At 42.2% G+C, this 19,051-nt stretch overlaps 1 long non-coding RNA gene across 1 annotated transcript; it reads left to right on the top strand.

Moving 5' to 3' along the window:
- Positions 1-960: 960 nt before the first annotated feature.
- On the top strand, positions 961-4,803 carry LOC112771844 (uncharacterized). The gene is made up of 2 exons (XR_003187241.3): positions 961-2,137; positions 4,484-4,803. It is a non-coding gene; the product is annotated as an uncharacterized lncRNA (long non-coding RNA).
- Positions 4,804-19,051: the final 14,248 nt, after the last annotated feature.

Genomic DNA, 19,051 nt, shown 5'->3' with positions numbered 1-19,051 from the left:
CCATTCCGCATTGTGTGAGAATAGTTAATTGGTTTGGTTTCCATTGACGTAGTCTTTCACTAAGTAATTAGTGAGTTGACTAGGACTTATGGATTGAGATCAATTATGCTTTTGACTAATTCTCAAGGAGGATTGACTAATTTGAATTGATTCCACACAATTGCCATGTTTGTGGTCTATAACTAGAATAGGAAACCTAGACTACCCACTTCTTTCCAAGAGTCCTTGTTAGCTTTCATTTTCCATTTTCATTGCTTTTAATTGCTTTCCATTTACTTTCCTTGCATGTTTATTGCTCCCTTGCTATTTACATTTCTTGCTCTCTTGCTTTCATTCCCAATTCCCCATGCTCTCTCCCATAGCCAATAAGTGTATATTTCATTGCAACTCCTAGGAAAGACGACCCGAGGTTTAATTACTCTCGATTATTTTGTATTGAATTTATTATTTGATCTTGAGAATTCATTGTTGGTTTGGACTATGCTACCAACGAAGTGATTTTTGTCCTCGATTGATTCTAAACCGGCAATAATTCTCATCGTAAAATTTGGCGCCGTTGCCGGAGAATCCAATGGTGTTATATTGTTGGCTATTGTTAATATGTGAATCTGTGAATATTTTGTTTTTGATTGGTCACTTGTTTTTGTTTGTAAATATATCTCTTGGTTGTTAGCTTGCCTTAATAGATTTTTGTTTTAAAGTGCATATGTGAATTGTTAGTAATTTTGCTTTAAATTGCATTTTTGACTTGAATTGCACGTTTAAAATTTTGAATTAATTTTTGGATGGTTGAATTTGGAGAGATTTTTGTTTGTACATATTAAAAGTGTTTTGAATAGTCCATAATTTTGATTTGAAAAATAGAATTTTGAATTGATTTTAAAGTTAATGTAAATAATTGCAACTTTTTATTAATTTCTTGTTTATATACATCTTGGGATGTTGGGTGAATTTCTGTAAAAAAAAAAAAAAAAAATGCCCTTTGTGCATACGCACAGCTTTAGTGCGTGCGCACACTCTCAAACACCCCCTTTGCCCGTAGCATTCGCACAGCGTGTGCATATGCACAATGGCCCATTTTCATGTCTGTGCGTATGCACGGACGTTAATGTGTATGCACCCCCAATTCACACCCCTCTGTTGGGAGCGCCCTCACAGTTGGTTCGTCTGCATCTCCCTCATCTCCCCTTCTGTTGTCTTTCCCCCTTCCCTGAGCCAATGAAGCCCTTCCCCTTTCGTCTTCTCTGAGCCATCCAACACCCACCATCTTGCGTCCATCACCGTTTACCCGCCACCACAACTATCGTCAACTACCCCTCGCCCCCTTTCTTCCCTCCTCTTCTCTTTCATTCTCTCCTTCCTCAAACACGCAATCTCTTTGTTCCCCTTCACCTCAGCTGCAGCGCCACCCCTCCTCGCCAAACCAGAGGCCGAGTCGCAGTGTCCTTTCCCCTCTCTTCTTCCTCTCTCCCTGTCTCAACCTCACCTCTTCTTCTCTTCCCCTTCCCCGTTTCCCGTTCACACTTCTCCGCGAGCCCAGAACTCACCGCGCTAGCTCCTCCACGCCATCGTCCACCATCACCTTCACGTCAACCACCTCCAGCCACCGCCACCTTCTCAAAACCGCAACCATCAGACCCTATTGTCGCGTTTCCTCTTCTCCCTTACCATCGCCTCCGTTGAAACCCAGAGCAACGGCGGCTAGCTTCCCTTCTTTCTCCCATCTCTCTGACTGGCGAACTACCACCGCGAATCACCCTAGCCTCCACTATCAGCGAGCCGCAACCCTCTTCTCCTCTCTCCATCTCACTCGCAAAACCACAGAAGCAAGCCCACTACCACAGCGCCGCCAGAAACCCTAATCGCTAGCAAATCGCCGCGACAACCAACCGTCACCGGCGTCGCCAACGCAACCCTCCACACACCACCTTTTTCTCCGTTCCCCCTTCACTGCTTAGAACAACATAATAGGGCAAGGCCCCTATTTCTTTGCTGCGCTCCTCCTCCGCTGCTGCCATTGGAGCAGCTCCACCACTAGGCCGGCCAATTCTGCTGCTCCCCCACTCACTTTCAGTGCTTCTTCTTCCCCCTTCCCTGCTCCAATTTTCTGCATTCCCCTTCCCTGTTCTTCAAACAGGTTTCAGTTCAACTTTTCTTTTTGGAATTTCATCTATGTTTCAGTTATAACAAGCATTTTGCTTAAGTTCATTTGGTTAATTTCTGATTCTATGACATGCTTGTTAATGGATGATTTTGCTGAGAATTGACTACTAAAATTTTGCAATTTCTTTCTTTTTATGGATATCTCTGTTGGAGCTGTTTGGAATTGTTTGATTGCGTTGATGGACAGTATTTATGATTCACTGATTTACTGCCCGTTTTGATGAATATGTTGTTGGAGGTATTGGATTAATTGTGTGATTGGGTTGAGAAATTGGAAATATTCTGATTTTACTGATTATTTTGTTGAAAAACTGCTGCTAAATTCGTTTAGTTTGGCTTGATTGATTTTCTGTTGAATTAATGGATAAACTACTGGTAGTATTTGATTAATTGTTTGATTGTGAGAATTCGCTGTGCTCTTGAGATTTTGCTAAGATATTGTTGCCGAGATTGTTTGAAAATCATTTGATTGTGTGGTGATTCTCTGGGCTGGTTTGGATGAATTTTGGTGTTGATATGATTTATGTTGTTGGTTTGGTGTTAATGGGGCTGAGAGTATGCTGATTAGTGTCATTTTGTGTCGTTAGATTTGATTAGATTTTAACTCTTAGTTAGTGATTTCATTTAGTTAATCTGCTTGATGCTGTTGGTTTGGTTTAAATTTTTATTGATGTTATGTTGCTGTTTCATTGATCTTTTTTGTTTGTTGCTGATGATTTGTCCATGTGCTTATTTAACTTGTTTGATGCTATTGCATAGTGTTATTGCTGCTTTACTCTTGTTAATGGCTGTTGTTTGGAATGCACAATTTCTGGATTTTGTTTGCAGTGATGACAATTTTACTTAATGCATGAATTGAAGTTGTATTGCTGCTATTTTGTGCCAATTTGAACCTAATCACTTGATTCAGGATGCTTATTTGTTTAAGTTCATGTTGAATACTTGTGATTGGTAATGGAATTCAAAAAAAAGAATGCTGATTGAGTCCATTATTTTTCTGTATTGTTGCTGTTTTGGTGCTGTTTCTTGAGCCATTATTTGCTCATTATTGCTGGTTGGATTGATTTTAATTGTTTGCTCATGTTTTCTTGCTGGAATTGGCTTATTTACTTACTTCCTATGAATTCATTATGATTTTTTTTGTGCTTTTAACTGTCAAAGAATTCATATGGAATCTGAACTGATTGTCTGAGTTTGGAGAAATAGGCCAATTTACTGTTGAAATGCTGCCGGATTTTTCCTAACCATGTTTCATTAAATGACATTGTTTTAATTGGTGCAACAAGACTCTATTTGACGGATTTCTATGTCAATAGAATCTTGTTTGCCAAATGGTTTTGTAAAACTCCTCAAGAACTCGTTTACAAGTTTCGGTCATGCATTTAACATTCTTTGCTTGTTTATAATGCTAATTTACTTCTATGCATTGAATAGTTCAAGTGAATTTTCAAATTGACCATAAACTTTGTTTTCATTTAAATTTTAGCCTCATTTGCTTGCTCTCACAAGGTTGATGATTTCTTTTACTTATGTGGCTAATTTGGTTCATTTTCTCTATGCCCAAATTACCTTTAGTCACATAGTGCATAAAATTTTCAACTATTATCTCAACCTTGTGACGTTCATGCCTCATTGGAATTTGGTGTTTGAATGTTCTTTGGCTTACTTGTTTCTCTATATTTCTAACTTTGTCAATGCCAAATTGTTTTAATTTATTCCAATTACTTGTGATTGATATTTACTTGATTATATGCTCTACACATATATGTGCATTACTTGTTTTGGCATTTTGAATTGTTGAGAGTTGAATACAAACTTGCTTGTTTTGAAATTTTTAAAACTTTTTGGAATTAAAGAACTTGTGACTATGCACCTAACTTTTGATTTTTCTTCTATTTCTTTTACTAACTTTTTCCTTCTTTTTACATAACATTTAACTTTTGTTTTCTTTTTCAACTAACTTTTTCTTTTCCTTCACCTAACTTTAAATTTTCTTTCCTCTTTCAATTAACCATTTTCCTTTTTACTAACATAACTTTTAACTTTTAACTTTCTTTTTATTTTTCAACTAACATTAACCTTCAACTTTTAACTGTTTTCTTTCTCTTTGTGCATAGTAACAATGCTCATTCCTTCTTTTATTCTTTGATAAACAAGCAAGTTAGCTTTCCTCATGTCCTGAATTTGATTGGAACTTGTTTGTGTTTGATTTAATTTGATTCTCATGTATGCTTCCATTCAAATATTTATTATTTGTTCATTTCATATGCTGTTTTGTGACTTAGCTCTTTCCTTTTCAACACCACCATCACTCTTGCAGCCGCTCTATCCCCTAATCCATTAGCTGAAGGTAGAGGTAACACAGTGACGACTCCTTCCACTCCGCATGATCGTGAGCACCGAGGACGGTGCTACATCTTAAGTGTGGGGAGGTTGTGCATCTTCAGCAAGCGCATTTTGGGTGACAAGCTTCATTTTCGAACACTTTTAGTTTAGTTTCTTTTTATGCTTTTTAGTTGTTTTGTATATATTTTATCTTTTTGAGAAACTTTTTACTTAGCTTATTGCACTTTTTAATTTTGTTTGTACATAACTTAGTATTATATAGTAGTTATCCATATTTTGACATTTTGCTCTTAATTTTGGCTTGTACATATGTTTTTTTATTTTTTTAGCTATGACTGTGATTTGGGATGATGTGATGATTGCACATAGTTTGATTTCCTATGTGTTACGTGGGTTACCTAAAACTGAAGGTCGATCTCGGACGAGATCTGCTGTGGTGGTCGGAGCGGTCGTGTTCGACTTGTTGACTTCAGTGGTGCTGCTGATCCTTGGTCACCGGAGGGTGGTGGTACCTCCAAGAGACTCCGATGCTTAAGTTAGCATGGGCTTTAAGCAGGTTTTTATGTGTAGAATCAGAGTATGAGTTATACTTGGGTGCTCCAGTATACTTATAGTAGTGTAGAGTGAACTTTTTAGATAAGATAAGTTAGCTATCTTATCTTATCTTCAAGTGAAGTCATCTTATCTCCAAGGGGAATTGCCTTTATCTTTCTAGGCTTTAGCTGTCTTTAGATTGGGCTGTGTCCCTTTGTTTGGGCCTGCCTGGGCTTCTTTATGGCGAGGTGCCCGATCTCTTTAAAGGAGAGGTTGGGAGACCTGACCTGAAGAGGTCAGTCGCTTTGTCTTCAATCAACCCGAGTCGGATAGCTCGACCCAGGGTATGAATAGTGTCCCTGCTTGAGCTCGGTCTTTCCTTTGAGGTCGTGTTCTTTAGACTTTAACCCCTTCTTTGAGGGAAGCCGTGCTCGAGCATTTTGGTCTTGAGTCAACTTTTGTAGATCTTTATAGAGTGTTGGTATTCTGCTATCCGATCTCCTTTTGATCAGCTATTGTTTTGTCCACTTGGTTGGTCGAGGTGATCATTGGGGCTAATTTGTCCAGCAACTTTTTAGTGTTCTCGTCGAACCTTTTTAGTTTTGTTGAACAATTTTGATAGCCTTGTTGAGGAACCGTGGCTTTTTGGGCAAAGCTGTTTCTCTTTTAGCGCATGTTTTTCGTTGGTCCAACTTCTCTTATCGATCTTTCTTAAGTTATTTTTAGTAATTCATTTTTAATCAGACCTCGTCAGGCCTCTTTTTATGGATTACTTTTTATAACTTTGTCACTTTGATCGGTTTGGCCCGACTTCTTCTTGTCGGTCCTTCTTAAGTTATTTTTAGTAATCCATTTTTAATCAGACCTCGTCAGGCCTCTTTTTATGGAATTTTTATAACTTTTTGCGTTGATCGGTTTGGCCCGATTTCTTCTTGTCAGTCCTTCTTAAGTTATTTTTAGTAATCCATTTTTAATCAGACCTCGTCAGGCCTCTTTTTATGGACCACTTTCTATAACTTCTTGCATTAATATGTTTTTATTGCTTTCATCCTGCCGACCTTGTTGTAATTGGGTGGTGAATTTGGTTTTCACCTTGCTGACCTTGTCGTAATTGGACGATGAATTTGGTTTTCATCTTGCCGACCTTGTCGTAATCGGGTGATGAATTTTTGCGCTCAGATTAATAAGTCTTGGTTGAAAAATTTTGTTGGGAATTTGAAAAACTTTATTCAAATAGAAAATAGGCATACAAATAAGAATATATACATGTGGATGATTACCCTTCTAAGTCGGGCAATTTTGTAGATCTTGGCCCGGCGCCTCATTAAAAAACCTTTTCAGGAAAAAGAGTGCACCTTGACCTAAGATCTTTATCACTTTCTAACTATAGTACCTTCTTAGGTTATAGGCATGCCATGACCTTGGTAGCTCTCGCCCCTCAAGGTCGGATACCTTGTAGTAGCCTTTTCCCAGTACCTCTATAACTCGGTAAGGCCCTTTCGAGTTAGCTGCTAGCTTCCCTTCTCCTGACCGACCTGCTCCGATGTCATTTCGGATTAGGATGAGATCGTCGTTGGCGAAGCTTCATCGAATTACCCTCTGATTATACCTTGAAATCATTCGATGCTTTAATGCTTCCTCTCTAATCCGAGCTCTTTCTCGGATTTCTGGGAGTAGGTTGAGCTCTTCCCTTTGAATTTGGGAGTTGACCTCTTCATTGTGGAGGATCATCCTAGGGGATCCTTCCTCTATCTCCACTGGGATCATTGCCTCCATTCCATAAGCAAGTCGGAAGGGTGATTCTCCTGTGGTGGAGTGTGGAGTTGTCCGGTATGCCCATAGGACTTGTGGGAGCTTTTCAGCCCAAGCTCACTTTGCGTCTCCATTTTAACCCAGCTAGTATAACTTTGTTGGTAGCTCTTGCCTGTTCGTTAGCCTGTGGGTATTCTACAGATGTGAATTGGTGCTTTATTTTTAAGCCAGCTACCAAATTCCTTATACATGTATCAGTGAATTGAGTGCCATTATCTGTGATGATGGAGTAAGTGACCTCAAACTTTGTAATAATGTTCCTGTATAGGAATTTCCGACTTCTTTGAGTGGTGGCATTAGCTAGGGGCTCTGCCTCAATCCATTTTGTAAAATAGGCTACCCCTACTATGAGGAACTTGACTTGTCCCGACCCCTGGGAAAAGGGTCCGAGGAGGTCGAGCCTCCATTTTGCAAACGGCCAAGGTGACGTTACACTGATGAGCTCTTCTAGTGGAGCGATGCGGAAGTTAGTATGCTTCTGACATGGTGGGCATGTCTTGATGAACTTTGTTGCCTCTTTTTGTAAGGTCAACCAGAAGAATCCAGCTCGGAGTACCTTTTTAGAGAGAGCTCGTGCCCCGAGATGGTTGCCACACATACCACTGTGTATTTCTTCTAGAACTTCTTTTGTGTTGGAGTCGACACACATTTCAAGAGGGATGTTGAAATCCCTCTCCTATATAAGATGTTGCCTATTATGGTGTAGTGTTGTGCTTCTCGTATTAGTCTCTTTGCCTCCTTTTCATCTGTGGGGAGTGCCTCTGACTTGAGATAATTGATTATGGGGGTCATCCACCCTTGATCCTGACTTGATATGGTTAGGACCTTTTCTTCCTCTGAGATTGATGAGCTTTGTAGCATTTCCTGGATGAGGCTTCTGTTATTGCCCCCTGGTTTGGTGCTGGCTAGTTTTGAGAGTGCATTAGCTCGAGCATTCTGTTCTCGAGGTATATGTTGGACCTCATATTCCCCGAGTTGTTCGAGCTGTTCTCTGGTCTTGTCTAGATACTTTTTCATGGTGGGATCCTTAGCTTGGTAGCTCCCTTCTATTTGTGAGGTAACTACTTGTGAATCACTGAAGATGGTGAGCTTTTGAACTCCTACCTCCTTAGCCAGCCTTAAACCGGCCAATAATACCTCGTATTCAGCTTGATTATTTGAAGCAGAGAATTCGAACTTTAATGAGAGTTCGATTTGGGTTCCCTGATCGCTTTCTATTATCACACCTGGGCCACTCCCGGTCTTGTTTGAAGAGCCATCCACGTAGAGATTTCATTTTGTGGGATTTCCCGGGATATCAGTGTACTCGGCGACGAAATCAGCCAGATACTGTGATTTGATGGCGGTCCGGGCTTCATATTAAAGGTCGAATTCGATCAACTCGATTGCCCACTACAAGATTCTTCCAGCTAAGTCTGTCTTCTGTAGGATGCCTTTTATGGGTTGGTTGGTCCTAACCCTGATAGTGTGCGCTTGAAAGTATGGGCGGAGTCGTCGAGAGGTGAGTAAGAGTGTGTAGGCGAACTTTTCTATCTTTTGATAGTTCAGTTCGGCCCCTAGTAAAGCTTTGCTGATGAAGTAGACGGGTTGCTGCCCACCTTCGTCTTCTCTGACTAAGGCTGAGGCTATTGCCCGATTTCCTACTACGAGATATAATATGAGTGCTTCTCCCTCCCGTGGTCGAGTAAGAATGGGTGGTTGCCCCAAGAAACTGTTGAAGTCTTGGAAAGCTTGCTCACACTCTGTTGTCCATTCACACTCTGATGGCTGACACAGCTAGAAACCTGGACAGGGTCGCAAGTCTTCCGTTGAGTTGTTGTACTTCTTTAATGTAGGTCGGACTTTTCATGTCGAGTATAGCCTGACATTTATCTGGGTTCACCTCAATTCCTCTTTGCATGAGCATGAAGCCCAGGAATTTGCTAGCTTTTACCGCAAAGGTGCTGTTCCGAGGGTTACCTGAAACTGTAGGTCAATCTCGGACGAGATCTTCTGTGTTGATCGGAGATGACGTGTCCGGCTTTGAGTGGAGGCTGGAGCTATCGTATCCGACTTGTTGAGCTTGGCTGCACTGCTGATCCTTCGTCATCGGAGGGTGGGGGGGGGTACCTGCAAGGGACTCCGATGCTTAAGTTAGCAAGAGTATTAAGCAGGTTTTTAGTAGAATCAGAGTATCAGTTATACCTGGGTGCTCCAGTGTATTAATAGTAGTGTGGAGTGACCTTTTTAGATAAGATAAGTTAGTTATCTTATCTTATCTTATCTTATGGGTGAGGTCATCTTATCTTCAAGGGAACCGCCCTTATCTCTGTAGGCTTGGGCCCCCTTTGGATTTGGGTCATGTTCCTCTATCTGGGCCCTTTATTGGGTCTGACTTAAAGAGGTCGGTCGCCTTGTCGCTAAACATCCCGGGTCGGATAGCTTGACCCAGGGTATGAACAGTGCCCCTGTTCGAGTTCGGTCTTTCTTTAGGAGGTCAAGCCTTCATTTTGGGGCTTCGATCCTTCTCTGGTGAAGCCGAACTCGAGCATCTGTCGACTTCTTCTTTGTAGAGTTTTTCTTTTTTGAATGCAGAACGTTTTCTTCTAAAAGCGCGCGCTTTTGTATTAGCGCTCTGGTCTTGGGAATGCGTGAGGGTTTAATACCCTCATTAATTAATTTTTAATGCCCCGTTTTCCTTGGCTCTTTTATTTTGATCTTTACACACATAAACAGTTTCTCTTCTCTGTTTTAGTTGTAACTTCCCCTTTTCCTCTCTCACTTTCTGTTTTCGCCTGAATTTTGCATTTTTTGCGTTTTCTTCCTGCGACGTTGCTTGGTGATTGTCAGTGCTTTGTTTTGAAAGGCGATTCCAGATTCCATTCTCCGTCTTCAATTGCTTTGAAGCTTTCTCCTTTTTCCCGGTTGGTTTCATTTCCTATTCTTTTACTTTGTTGCTTTGCATTATGTAATTTCTGGTTTTGACTTTAAAATGTTTGAACCTTTTGTATCGCCGTGCATCTGCTTGTTTACTGTTGTGGAGTTTTTCTTGCTTTTGGAATGATCCTTCTGTACTCTAGGGTTCGTACTGCTTATTTTTCTTCTTTTGCAAACTGCATGAACCTGCTTGCTTTTTCGAAAGATTGCTCCTTTGATGTCTTACGCCATGTGGATAGTTTTCTTTGCTGATGAATTTCGTAGAGGATCTTGATGCTTTCTTATTTCTCTGAGAAAGGTTGTATTTTTGATGGCTTCTTCTTGATATATTTTGTTATTTGGTTGCTTCATTTGTTGATCAAACTGAGATGGTGGGTCTGGAGCTTTTGATGGTTTTATCTGTGACTCGTGGCTTTCTACTCAAAGTATAGTTTTAGTTGAACAAAGGGGTCATTATCTTCCTGTATTGAAGTGTAGGCTTGTAGGTTTTCCTGAGTCCTTGTTCTGTTAACTGACTCCAAAGGATGCCCCTGGATCTTTTTGATGTGGGTCCTGGGGTTTCTTTTTGTCGCTTGTACTGCACTGGATTATGTTTGGCCGAGTTGTTTTGATTTTGTCCGAGATGTTTTTTAGTAATCCAATATTCTTTTCTTGTTTGTAGGACTAGTTGGCCATGTCTTCTTGCAAAAATATTGTCGAGGTGTCTTCTAAGGTTCCTGAGGGGATGTCTGATTGGTTGGACTCCCTTGTGTTGCTGTGTGTCTCTTTAGCCAATTCTAAATTTTACGTAGAGCTTAGAAAACATCATCGAATTTGTAGCAGTGGAGATCAGGAGAACAATTATGAGTTGGTAGCACCTGATTCTGACGATAGGGTTTGCTTCCCTATCCTGACTCAGGGGGAGTATCCTTTTTTCTATGCATATGACTTCTTTTTTAGCCAAATGAACATCAACCTTCCCTTTACTTCTTTTGAAATTGACCTATTATGGTCCTGTAACGTTGCCCCTTCTCAGCTTCATCCAAATTCTTGAGATTTTATCAAGATTTTTCAGTTGGTTTGTCGAGAATTTGCTGTTACTCCTTCTCAAACACTCTTTTTGTATCTTTTTGTGTTGACCAAGCCTGGGACTACCAAGAAGAAGGCTTCCTGGATTTCTTTTAGGTCTGGCCAGGGGCACAAGGTTTTTTCTATGTATGATGAATCTTTCCGGGATTTTAAGAATTACTTCTTTAAGGTCCGGGCTGTTGAAGGAGCTCGGCCTTTCTTTTTGGATGAGAATAACGAACCCCGCTTTACTTTAGAGTGGCAGAAGAACGTAGTAGTATCCCGGTATACCTGGGAGATGTTGGACGAGGTCGATCAGGCCTTTGTAAATGTCTTGGAGGATATTTGGGGGGAGCCTCCCCATCTTGATACCAAGAAGTTCTTGGGAAATCTTTCCCTTATCCGAACTAAGCTTGGTATATATTGTGTATCTTTATTTTTACTTTGCTTCCTTCTTTTTCTAGTATGTAACATGCTCTTGTGGTTGATTTCTGTTTTTCAGAGATGGCAAAAAACAACGATTCTATGAAGGCCTTTAAAAAGGCGAGGAAGGCTACGGCGGCTCTAAATGTCTCGACCAAGGTGGATGGGGAAGGGTCCTCTCAGGTTCCGCCGAAGCCATCTGTGCCGAGCTCGCCTGGACCAAGGAGAATGATCCCTACTCCTCGAGTCCATGTAGTTGATCCTCCGCACTCTTCTGCCGCTGTTTCTTTCCCTCCGGTCGTTCCTCCTTCCAAAAGACCTCGAACTATCGAACCCTTCAATCTAGATGCGCCTGATTTCGATGTTGTTGGGTTTGTCAACCAGCAGATCGGTCCTTATGGTGCCCTCCCTATGGATGATGTATCTCTCCTTTGCCATTTAGATTTTATAACTCGGAGTAGCATTAAGATGGAACATATGGGAGCTGCCCTGTACCGAACTGCCCAAGATCTTCCTCTTCATGCCACCAAAGCCTTCATGGAGGAGGCTAAGCAGGAGTTCAACCGGATGAAGGGTTTGAAAGAGGAGCTCCAAGTGAAAGTGACCAAACTGGGGAAGGAGTTGGAGGGCGAAAAGGCTGGTTCTGTTGCTTTGGCGGCTTCTGTGAGGTTGGCTGAAGACACAGCATTGAGGTACAAGGATAGCTACGTGACGTCCTACAGGGAAGTGATGTGTCTTAGGGAGGAGTTGGAGTCTTTCCGGGTTGATTATACCGAGCTCCAGGGTCACCTTGTAGACAGTGTAAATGCTGCTTATGAGAACCTGAAGGAGCAGGTTTGAGTTCTTGCACCCGAGGTCGACCTTACTCTCTTCAGCCTGGACAATGTTGTAAAGGATGGCAAGATTGTCCCTGACGACCCTGATGATGATGATGTTGAACCCCCTCCTGTGCCTGCCGTCAAGACTTCTGTAGCGCCGACTTGTTCAGCTCCTTCATCTGAGGTTGGTCATCCTGAATTGGAACTTGATTGCCAGATCTTAAACAGGGATGACGGGACAGTGGATTCAGTCCCTCTTCAGACTCGCCCTCCTTTACCCCGTACTGATGCTGCCGAGAAGCCTTCGGATCTTAAATGAATTTTCTGAATGTTTGTGTAAATAGCCCGGCTTGTGGGCTTTTTGAACTCTTTATTTTGTAATTGGTGGTTGCTGGCCCCTTGACACTTTCTTAGTTGCTTGTTTAGCATCCTGTTTTTGAAAAATAAAATGGTTTCCAAGCTTTCGGGGCTGGTTCTGGTACTCTCTTAAGCTTGTTATTATTATAACTTCATGTTTTTCATATCCTGTCTGTTTTTATCTGTCTTGGTACCTTTTTTAGGTCTTTTGGAAGTGTTGGGGCCATGTTGCTCGACCTCTTTGGAATGCCTTTGTGTTTCGCACTTGTGGCTTGATTCCTTTGAGGTTATGGATGTTTGGATCCACTGGTATGTCGGCTTCCTCGCTTTAGCCTGAAGTTATTTTTAGTAATCCGTTTTGTTTGGACCTTTGTGAGGTCTCTGTTGGGAATTACTTTTTATAACATTTAGGGTTTTGGGCCAACTTCATCATGTCGGGCCCTTCTAAGTTATTTTTGTAATCCTCTTTCTTGGACCTTGTTCAGGTCTCTTTCAGGGATTACTTTTATAACTTTTATGTTTTGGGCCGACTTCATCATGTCGGGCCCTTCTAAGTTATTTCTAGTAATCCTCTTTATTGGACCTCTGTCAGGTCTCTTTCAGGGATTACTTTTATAACTTTTATGTTTTGGGCCGACTTCATCATGTCGGGCCCTTCTAAGTTATAGTAATCATCTTTTATAGGGTTGGCCAGACCTCTTTCCAGGGATTTGCTTATAACTTTGGTTATTGCGACTGGTCCGACTTCTTTACATCGGTCAGTCTTTAAGTTATGTTTAAGCAATCCACTTTATTAAGACCTCGTCAGGTCCTTTCTATGGATCACTTTCGATAACTTCTTGCATTACTCTGTTTTCATCTTTGCCTATTTTGTAGAAATTGGGTTTAATCCTTGTTTGGTCGACCTTTTAATGAATTTTGTTTTCATCTCTGTTGGTCTTTATCGTGATCGTGCAGTGAATTTGATTTTCACTTTCTGCCGATCTGTAGCTTTATAATCGGATGATGAATGTTTTAGATTAATGCGGCTTGAGAATTTGTAGAAGATCTAAACAGATTTTATTAAAAAAAAATGCAAATATATACATGCGAGAGTTTTATCCCTCTAAGTCGGGCAATTTATAGGTGTTGGCTTGGCACCTCATTAAAAAACCCTTTCAGGAAAAAGAGTGCGCCTTATCCTAAAATCCTTTATCATCCCTAACTATAGTACCTTCTTAGGTTGCAGGCGTGCTATGACCTAGGAAGCTCTCGCCCATCGAGTTCAGACAGTCTGTAGTAGCCCTTTCCAAGTACTTCTATGACTCGGTAGGGTCCTTTCCAGTTTGCTGCCAGCTTTCCTTCTCCAGGTCGGGTAGTTTCGATATCATTTCGGATTAGGATGAGGTCGTTCTCGTCGAAACCTCGCGGCACTACCTTTTGATTGTATCTCGAAGCCATTTGACATTTTAATGCCTCTTCCCTGATCCGAGCTCTTTCTTGGACTTCTGGAAGTAGGTTGAGTTCTTCCCTTTGAAGTTGGGAGTTGGCTTCTTCATTATAGTGGATCACTCTAGGCGACCCTTCTTCAATCTCTACTAGGATCATTGCCTCCATTCCGTACGCTAATCGGAAGGGTGATTCCTTTGTGGTGGAATGTGGCGTTGTTCGATATGCTCAAAGGACTTGTGGGAGCTCTTCAGCCCAAGCTCCCTTTGCGTCTTGTAATCTTTGTTTTAGCCCAGCCAATATAACTTTATTGGCAGCCTCAGCTTGTCCATTGGCTTGGGGATGTTCTACGGAAGTGAACCGGTGTTTTATGTTCAAGTCGGCTACTAATTTTCTGAAGGCTGCATCTGTGAATTAGGTGCCATTGTCTGTGATGATGGAGTATGGAACCCCGAACCTTGTGACAATGTTCCTATATAGGAATTTTCGACTTCTTTGAGCAGTGGCGTTAGCTAGAGGTTCTTCCTCGATCAACTTTGTGAAATAGTCTACCCCTACTATGAGGAATTTAACTTGTCCCGATCCCTGAAGAAAGGGTCCGAGAAGGTCTAGTCCCCATTTTGCGAATGGCCAAGGTGAGGTCACGCTGATGAGTTCCTCTGGCGAGGCGATGTGAAAGTTGGCATGTTTCTGACATGGTGGACATGTCTTTACGAACTCCGTGGCTTCTTTTTGTAGAGTTGGCCAATAAAATCCTGCCCGGAGTACTTTTTTGGTGAGTACTTGTGCTCCGAGATGATTGCCACAAATGCCACTGTGTACTTCTTCTAGAACTTCCTTCTTGTTGGAAGTCGGTACACATTTTAACAATGGTATTGAAATTCCTCTTTTGTATAGAGTACTGTTTATGATAGTATAGTATTGTGCCTCCTGTTTTAACTTTTTTGCCTCATTCTCATCTGTATGAAGTGTTTCTGTTTTGAGGTAGTTAATCATAGGAGTCATCCATCCTTGATCTAGATCTGTTATGGCTAAGACTTTTTTCTCTTCCGAGATTGACGGGTTCTGTAGTATTTCCTGGATGAGGATTCTATTGTTGCCCCCTGGTTTGGTGCTGACTAGTTTTGAGAGTGCATTAGCTCGGGCATTTTGTTCGCGGGGTATGTGACGGACCTCATACTCCCCAAGTTGTCCGAGTTGTTCCCTGGTTTTATCCAAGTACTTTTTCATGGTGGGGTCCTTGGCTGGGTAGCTTCCTGTTATTTGTGAAGTGAGCACTTGTGAGTCACTGAAGATGATGAGTTTTTGAGCTCCAACCTCTTTAGCCAGCTTCAAACCAGCTAGTAGTGCCTCATATTCAGCTTGGTTGTTTGAGGCAGGGAACCCGAATTTGAGAGAGAGTTCGATTTGGGTTCCTTGGTTACTTTCAATTATCACACTCGCGCCACTTCCAGTCTTATTTGAGGAGCCGTCCACGTAGAAATTCCATTCTGTGGAGATTTTTGGGGTGTCTGTAAATTCTGCAATGAAGTCGGCCAGGTATTGTGATTTGATGGCTGTCCGAGCTTCGTATTGAATGTCAAATTTGGACAACTCGACTGCCCATTGCAAGATTCTGCCTGCTAGGTCTGTTTTCTACAATATCCCTTTTATGGGCTGGTTGGTCCGAACCTTAATGGTGTGAGTTTAGAAGTATGGACGAAGTCGTCGAGATGTTAGTATGAGAGCATAGGCAAAATTTTCTATTTTTTGGTAGTTCAGCTCGGATCCTTGTAATACTTTACTGATGAAGTATACGGGTTGTTGCCCACTGTCGTCTTCTCGAACTAGTGCTGAGGCTACTGCCCGACTTCCTACCGCGAGGTATAATATGAGTGGTTCTCCTTCTCGTGGCCGAGATAGGATGGGTGGTTGTCCTAGGAATCTTTTGAAATCTTGGAAGGCCTGTTCGCACTCCGTTGTCTGTTCGAACCTTTTTCCTTTCCTTAGAGTAGCATAGAAGGGGAGAGATCTTATCGCTCATCCCGCTAAAAATCTGGACAAGGCTGCCAGTCTTCCATTAGGCTGTTGTACCTCTTTGATGTAAGTCGGGCTCTTCATATTGAGTATGGCCTGGAATTTATCCGGATTTGCCTCGATTCCTCTTTGTGCGAGCATAAAACCCAGGAATTTGCCAGCTTCTACTGTGAAGGTGCATTTTGCAGGATTAAGTCACATGTCATGCCTTCTTATGGTGTCGAATATTTGGGCGAGGTCGGACAGCAACGTCTCTTCACTTTGTGTCTTTATTAACATGTCGTCCACATAGACTTCAATGATTTTTCCAATATGATTCGTGAAGACTTTATTCATTAATATCTGGTAAGTAGCTCTCGCGTTTTTAAGACCAAAAGATATGACAATGTAGCAATAGTTTGCTTTTGGGGTTAAGAATGAAGTTTTTTCTTGGTTGGGTAGATACATTGGGATTTGATTGTATCCCAAATAAGCATCCATAAATGAGAGGTATTTATATCTGGATGAGGCATCTACCAGAGCGTCGATACTTGGGAGTGGATAAGGATCTTTTTGGCAGGCTTTGTTGAGATCAGTGTAGTCGGTGCACATTCGCCACTTCCCATTTGATTTTTTCACCAAGACGACGTTAGCTAACCATAGTGGGTACTTGACTTCTCTTATGAATCTTGCCTCCAGTAGAGCTTGTACCTGCTCTTCCACAGCTTGGGATCGTTCGGGTCGGAGCTTTCTATGCCTCTGTTGTACTGGCCGAGATCCTGGGTAGATTGCTAGCTTATGGCACATTAACTCGGGGTTTATGCCTGGCATATATGCAGCCTTCCATGCAAAGAGGTCGACGTTATCTCGTAAGAACTGTATGAGTGATTCTTTTATGTCTCCCTTTAGGATTGCTCCAATATTGGTTATTTTTTCCGGGATGTCTCCGATCTGGACTTTCTCTACTTCACCTTCGGGCTGTAGGCGGAGTTCTTCCCGCCTCTGAACTCCTCCGAGTTCGATTGTGTAAAACTCTTCTCCTCTGCCTCTGAGGTTTAGACTTTCGTTGTAGCAGCGACGCGCCGTCTTCTGTTTTGCTTTTATTGTAGCTATCCCTTCTTCAGTTGGGAATTTCATGCATAGATGTGGAGTCGAGACTATTACGCCAAGCTGATTCAACGTTGTCTGACCTATTAAGGCATTGTAGGCCGAACTTACGTCGACCACGATGTAGTCTATCTTGAGTGTTCTTGACTGGCTTCCTTTTCTGAAGGTTGTGTGTAGTGACACGTATCCAAGTGGTTGAACTGGGGTGTCTCCCAGTCTGAACAGGCTGTTCGGATAGGCTCTTAGTTCTTTTTCTTCCAGGCCGAGCTTGTCGAAAGTAGTTTTAAATAGGATCTCGGCGGAGCTCCCCTGGTCTATCAGTGTGCGGTGAAGATTTGCATTTGCCAGTATAATGGTGATAACCATGGAATCGTCGTGTCCTGAGATGATGCCGGATGCGTCTTCTTTGGTGAAAGTGATTGTGAGGAGGTCGGGTGCTTCCTCCTTTCCCTCGACATGGTATACTTCTTTAAGATATCTTTTGCGAGATGATTTGGAGATTCCTCCTCCCGCAAATCCACCGTGTATCATGTGGACGTGTCTTTCTGGTGTATGAGGTGATTGCTCGGTTTGTCCGACATCTTCATCCCTTCTTCTTTTTCTTTGCTCATTGTCTCGGGTGGCCGAATACCAATCCAATTTCCCTTCTCTTACTAGTTTTTCTATGACATTCTTTAAGTCAAAATATTCGTTGGTAGAATGCCCGTGGATTCGATGGTATTCACAATATTCAGTTTGGTTTTCTCCTCCTTTTTTGCCTTTGAGTGGTCGAGCTGGGGGTATTTTTCTAGTTTGGCAAACTTTCCTGTAGACATCCACAAGGGACACCCGACGAGGGGTGTAATTGTGGTATTTTTTGGTTTTCTCCCATGTCGATCTTCTTTCTTTTTGGACTCTTTATCCTTATCCCGGTAGGTGAATCCGGATTTTGAGGTCTCTCCTAGTTGGGAGTTTTCCTCCATGTTGATGTACTTCACTACTCGTTCTTGCACTTCGTTCAGAGATGCGGGGTATTTTTTCGATATAGATTGGCTAAAAGGTCCCTCTCACAGGCCATTGATGAGGCCCATAATGGCGGCCTTCGTTGGTAGGCTATGTATATCCAGGAATGCTTTGTTGAATCTTTCCATGTAGCTGCGTAAACTTTCCCGATCTCCTTATTTGATTCCTAATAAACTTGGGGCGTGCTTGGTTTTGTCTTTCTGGATAGAGAATCTGGCTAGAAACTTTTTGGTCAAGTCGTCAAAGCTTGAGATGGACCTAGGGGGTAGGTTGTCGAACCACCTAATCACCGTTTTGGTTAAGGTAGTCGGGAAGGCTTTGCAGTGGACTGCATCCGAGGTGTCTGTCAGGTACATTCGACTTCTGAAATTACTGAGGTGATGGCTGGGATCTGCCGTGCCGTCGTATAAAGGCATATCCGGGAGTTTAAAGTCCTTAGGAATTTTGGTCTTCATGATCTCCCTAGTGAATGGATCTTGATCCTTGCGAGAGCTATCCTCATGGGTGGATCGAGTAGCTTTGGCTTTGAGATCGGCTTCGAGTTTTAGAAGTTTATCTTCTAATTCCCGGCACCGCCTTATCTCCCTTTGTAGATCTTTCCCAGCATCTCGCTGATGTTGGGCTTTTTTTTCAAGTTATTTTAAACGATCTTGAAGTGTCTCTAGAGCTCCCGGGTTTGGTGAGTTTTTGTCCCCATTAGATTCCGGGGTATCTTTTGGTGTAGTGTTTGCATTTTTATGCGGCGTTCTATCTTCTAGATTAGAATCATGGTCATTGTCATGATCGTCTGCCATGGTGATGGGATGACTTTCAGATTCCCCGGCAACGTCGCCAATGTTCCGAGGGTTACCTGAAACTGTAGGTCGATCTCAGACGAGATCTTCTGTATTGATCGGAGATGACGTGTCCGGCTTTGAGTGGAGGCCGGAGCTATCATATCCGACTTGTTGAGGTTGGCTGCACTGCTGATCCTTCGTCACCGAACGGTGGGGGGTACCTGCAAGGGACTCCGATGCTTAAGTTAGCAATGGTATTAAGCAGGTTTTTAGTAGAATCAGAGTATTAGTTATACCTGGGTGCTCCAGCGTATTTATAGTAGTGTG

Source organism: Arachis hypogaea, chromosome 18, assembly GCF_003086295.3.
Source record: "Arachis hypogaea cultivar Tifrunner chromosome 18, arahy.Tifrunner.gnm2.J5K5, whole genome shotgun sequence".
Lineage (NCBI taxonomy): Eukaryota > Viridiplantae > Streptophyta > Magnoliopsida > Fabales > Fabaceae > Arachis > Arachis hypogaea.
This window is presented reverse-complemented; position numbering and strand designations above follow the sequence as displayed.